Genomic DNA, 6,165 nt, shown 5'->3' on the forward strand with positions numbered 1-6,165 from the left:
TTGTATAGATTGAGCATCAGAGAGGGGGCAGGATATTGTAAGTAGAAACTTCCTCCTGCTCCTTTTCGAACATGTAATGTTTGTTTGTTTGCTGTGTTTAAAATAATTACATTTTGCTTTCTATGTTTGAAATAAAGACCTACCTACCTACCTACCTACCTACCTACCTACCTACCAAATATGATTCCCTATACAAATTTCATGGGTGTTTCACCTCACCCAGCACCTCATCTCTGTTTTCCCTTATTTCTTTGAAAGTGCAGCTTGAGAGATCATGAAGTTATCGCGATTTTGAATAGCGTGCGTATGGGGCTGCATACCAGTTGGTAGGCAATATGGCGCCCGTGTAGCCAGTTGGCCAGACTCTCTATACATGGCGCTGACAGGCAGTGTGTGTTCCCCTGTGCTGGTTCTCCACACCTGTGAGTACTTGATTTGATTGTTTTACTGGATGTGCTCGGGGTCCTGCAACTACAGATGACATCACTACTTCATGCATTATGATTGGGTAGGGGTTTGGGTAGGGGCTAGTTCAGTTTAGGAACAGAGGGAAACAGTAGATTGACGTTAGACGCAGCTCGGGCCTTTGGCCCTCACGTGCGTTCGCTCGTCCAGGGAGCCTGCGGCCTCGCTCCTCAGACACAGCTCAAACCTTCGGCCCTCGCACCTTTACTAACCAACTCTATGTGAACGTGGATTGTGAAAAACACACAGCTAAATAACTACAAAGCTAGCATTAAACAACGCTAGCTAGCAACATAATCCGTGACGTCATATGTAGTCGAAGGACCCCGAGTCGATATCGTACCCGAGCAGAAATAGAACCCACACCAGGCTTCCAGGGGGCGATCGGCGGTGGCAGGCCACGTGTGTTCCCCGGCGTTGGTCCTCCGGGCCTCCAGGAGCCGGTGGAGCCGCAGTGCACTGGCGCCATCAGGTTGGGCTGGAAAACCTCTGTCTCTTGTGGGCGGCAAGTGCCAAAGGTCTGCTCGATGTCCAATCTCTGGATCGCCCTCTCTATTCTTTCGCTCAATCCCACTCCTGACACCATTGTGGCGAGCCGGTGTGGAAGAATGGAGAGCTAGAGCTCTCTTGTTCACAACTCTTTTGTCCCATACACTACATGACACCTGAAGTCCTATTTAATTCTAACTCCCTGTCAGAAACGAACAGAACTGCCGGGATAAGAGAGGCAAGAGGCAAGGATACATTTTTAATTTGCAGCTCCTGTCTCATACATCGTATGACCCTAGGCGAGTACCCTTATTCTGGCCCTCCCCGACAGCTGGCGAGCAATGCCTTCCCCCAACAACGTCATCACTGAACACAGTAATCCCAGCCATGGTTCTACAGTCAGTCAATAAGCAACACAGTCGTCTACCCAGTCCAAGTCAATCCCCAAACAAACAACAATAATCAAAACATAAACACAACATTAATAAAACCACGATTCGAACATAACAGTCCCACAATCCCCCACGCTTCCCCAGCGCGCAGCTGTCAGTCCAGTGACCGTCCTCCCCGACCACTACCATATATATATCCATCCATCCATTAGCTGAACCGCTTATCCTGTTCTCAGGGTCGCGGGGATGCTGGAGCCTGTTCCAGCAGTCACTGGGCGGTAGGCGGGGAGACACCTTGGACAGGCTGCCAGGCCATCACAGGGCCGAGACACACACACACACACACACACACACACACACACACACACACACACACACACACACACACACACACACACACCTAGGGACAATTTAGTACAGCCAGTTCACCTGACTTACATGTCTTTGGACTGTGGGAGGAAACCGGAGCCCCCGGAGGAAACACGGGGAGAACATGCAAACTCCACACAGAGGACAACCCGGGATGACCCACCAAGGTTGGACTACCCGGGGCTCGAACCCAGGACCTTCTTGCTGTGAGGCGACCGCTGCGCCAACCACTGCGCCACCGTGCCGCCCAATACATACATACATATACATATATACATACACACACACACACACATATATATATATATATAGTATATACGTATATGTTTCCATACTTAGTCTTTATGCCATTGATTTTCTCTATCTACCTTATTTTTGTTTAAATGTACCCTACTCTATCCCCATTGGACAGTTCAAATGTACCAATGTTCCAACCGTAGATTGGCCCATCCCCTTACCCTGAAATTAAACACCGCACATAGAACGTAGGCAACCAGTATAAATAAGGACGTATACTTTAACCATATAGGCAGCTGATGAGTGCATTGAGCACGAAACAAGCTTGTTCTTCCATGTAACCACTTTGAGCTGTGGACATATATATATATATATATATGTGTGTGTGTGTGTGTGTGTGTGTGTGTGTGTGTGTGTGTGTGTGTGTGTGTATATATATATATATATATATATATATATATATATATTAATATGAGCAGGGTATGGGGCGAAAATGAATAGGGATTCGGGAGGTCCTGTTTGGCAATCAGTCTTTCTGACTTTGAAATACATTGAGTGACAGGGACCTGCACAGATAGACCCCAGGTAGTGCTCAAGCACCTGCCCCTTTGCCCTCTGACCAGATAAGTGCCCTTTTTGAAAGAAATTTTCAATAAAAATGTGGCCCACGGTATCAATTCTTAATTAAAAGCGTGTAATAATGCCTGAAAATTGCATTTGAGTAATTCTGCAAGACCGCACTCTGTGGTCCCCCTCCCTCTTCCACGATGTAGCTGCCACACAAGCAGCATCCACCCTGCCTTTTGGTGACATGACAGCCAGCCAGGTAATATGACTGTCAGAGGCTGTAGAGGGCTCATTTTTAAAACTACAGTGAAGATATGATACTCATATGAAACTAGAAGACCTAAGGCATCCATTGGTATCAATTCTGTCATGCGTGCTTGTTGGGAAGGGGGCTAAATAACGCTTCAAAGTTAAGCTAAATTTTGGCGAGGGAAACTGAGGGCCACTGGCAGCTAGTCTGGTGAAGCTTACTGTTGAAATGCATCAACTCTCTCACCAAGCAGTCTTACTGACTGCAACACGCTAAGTCTACTACTACTGACCGAGCCTTCTCCAGGGCAGCTCCCAGGCTCTGGAACTCACTCCCCCAAATCATTAGAGGCTTAGAATCCCTCCCACTCTTCCAATCCCATCTCAAGACACATTGCCTTCTCGTGCCCCGATCGTCCACCCCTGGTCTGGGGCAGGCTGGGGAGTGAGCGCTCGACCTGCCCCCTCCCTCAACTCCCTCCCCAAGCGCATCAGACACCGCTGCGGGCTGCCCACATTCAGCTCATTGGTCGGGACTACTCATCTCTTCAGACTTCATCTGTGATTTATGATGTTTGTTTTTCTTTCCCTTTTGTATCTGTCCAAGTGGGAGAGTACTGCTGGCGCCGTGTGTGGCTGCCGCTTCTCCCTCTCGTAGCCCCCCTTCCCACCCACCCCTGTATGTCTGTGTTATGTTTATCTGTTGTCTTGTTTCACCCCGTTTATTGTAAAGCGACTTTGAGTATTAGAAAAGTGCTATATAAGTTTAATTTATTATTACTACTACTACTACTTTCGACTGCTACCGTTAGGGGTCGCCACAGCAGATCATCTATTTACATTTAACTGCAACACGCTCAGTATTTACCAAATTAGAGAGCTAGCTAGCCAAAGTACATGAAGTGAAATGGACCAGCTAGCTAACACTAGTGAACAAAATTGACTGCAACATGCTTAATATTTAACAATTTAGAGTTGCTTTATTTGATGAACGTGGGTGCCGATAGGCGAATATCTTCACCAAGCAGTCTTACCCAAATAAACATCATATCATACTCTGTCTATTATTGGGAGATTAACCCTTAATCATCTTGCACAAAATTGGTTTTTGCTCATTTACCAATTGCAGCAGGCATAATGCCAAGAAAAGACAGGGTAAGAAAACAAAAAGAAATGGAGCTACAGCAGGCAGACCAGGGAAGCAGCTCACTGATATCCTGGATCAGGCCATCTACCAGCAAGGAGGACGAAGGAGATGTATTGCCGCCTGATACAGAACCCATCATCACAGATGAAGAAGAAAGGTCAGAGCCCAGAGCAGAGTCATGTTCAGGGAAAACTGTTCCTTTACAAGCTCAGATTTGAAAGTTTAACTGTTCATCTAATTTCATTGAAATCGCTTATTATAGGTCCACAATTTATTTTAACTACACAAAGTGGTTTGGCGATTCTAAGTCAGACATGAAGCTACTTTAGCTGAATATTAGTAAGCTATTTTGTACTAAACTTATGTAAGTTAGGTCTACATTACTAAAAATAGAGAAATCCTGACGACAGGTTAATTGATCTGACAGTATATCTTGCATGGCAGGGACAAGCATTCCAAGGCAGCATGGCTCCCCAAAGCGCCATGCCGCCTTGGTGAAATGGCAGCAGTCACTGTATCATGGACATCAAAGAAGGTTGAATTGCTCATCTGGATACAATGTTCATTGACAGATATGTTTCATCACTCAACTAAGTGACATCTTCAGTCTCTAAACTGACTGCAGATATCCCCACCCCTTATAAACAATACAGTACAATCAAAGAAGGTTGAATCAGTTCCTCTGGATATAAGTTTATTGACAAATATGTTTCATCACTCAACTAAGTGACATCTTCAGCCTCTAAACTGACTGCAGACATCCCCACCCCTTATAAACAACACAGTACAATACAGCGTAACGACCGAAACCATCGACCATTTTCATATGTAAATATGGGTGTGACCACTAACTAGAGTTTCAAAGGCGATGTTTACCATTCACAGAGGATTAGGGAATGTTGCAATCACAGCATTGTAAGATGCCGACAGATGTATAACGACCGAAACCAGTGACCAGTTTCATGTGCAAATATGGGTGTGACCATTAACTAGAGTTTCAATGGCCATGTGTACTATTCACAGAGGACTGGGGAATAGTTGCAATCACAGCATTGTAAGATGATGACAGATGTAATCTTAGCCCCCCCCCTCCCGGTTCAGGGATGGTCGTTCCCTCTTAACATTGATGGATTCTTTGACTCTCCATTCAAACTATCGTTCCTCCCTATCAAGGATGTGCACAGCATCATCCCGAAAGAGTGGCCACTGGCCTGTAGATGGGTTAGACTGCGGAGTCCTGGCTAGACATGTCCTGGCCTGGACAGCGTGTTTTGGAGCTCAAGAAGCTGTCGGATACCTGATGGGCTTGCAGAGAGAGAGCACTGAAGACCCTTCAGAGAATTCTGAAAGCTGTTATGAGGCTCCTTGATGACATCAGGGAAAGCGATCCACCTGACCTGGCCCAAGGGGATGCCAAGATGTACATACATGTGATCAACTTTGTATGTATTCTTGGAAATCACCACCCCAGTGTTCCCAGTCCCTGCTCTAGCATCAGATTCTCTGCAGGAAGAAAGCTTGGACCACTCCACTGCCTACAAGGTACAGAGGCCTCAGCGTTCCAATACCTACTGTAGTGCCCGGTCAGGAAAGGAAACGAAAAGTGCCAATGCCTTTCCAACACAGCCCAACAGTGTCTCGAGTGAGTGATCAGTTTGAGACTGTAGAGGCATACTTCAGGAGCAGTGTATACTACACATTTCTGGATACTATGACTGAGGAGCTTTACAGGAGAGTCAAGGGGGGGCAACACTAGAAGTCCCACTGATGGAATAATTTGATCCTTCCACTCCTTAACAGTACATGTCAACTAGGTAAGTGCCCCAAACTCAGAAGCAGAGGAAGCTGTCCACATTCTCTGTGATTTCTATGAGGAAGATAAGGACCAGCTGAAGACAGAGCTAAAGGTCTTCCACTCCAGCTTTCCTTCAAGTGACCTGCAAGAAATTCTTGCCATACTGAATGAAAACAGGGGCCAGCTCATCTTTCCAACCTTAGTGAAGATGATAAGAACCTATGCGACACTGCCAGTGTCAACAGCTCCTGTAGAGATCATTTTCAAAGCTGAAAATTATCAGGAACAAACTGAGAAGTCTCTGTGGACAAGAACGGCTCGCTGACCTTCTCCTGCTTGCCATAGAACAAGAAGATGTCCAGATAAACCATAGTGAGGTCATCAGACTGTTCCAAGACATGGCACCAAGGAGGATGCTCCTTTAAAGCGGAAGAATTATCCTGCTCCCTTCATCT

The sequence above is a fragment of the Lampris incognitus genome, chromosome 14 (genome assembly GCF_029633865.1).
Source record: "Lampris incognitus isolate fLamInc1 chromosome 14, fLamInc1.hap2, whole genome shotgun sequence".
In the NCBI taxonomy this organism is placed as follows: domain Eukaryota; kingdom Metazoa; phylum Chordata; class Actinopteri; order Lampriformes; family Lampridae; genus Lampris; species Lampris incognitus.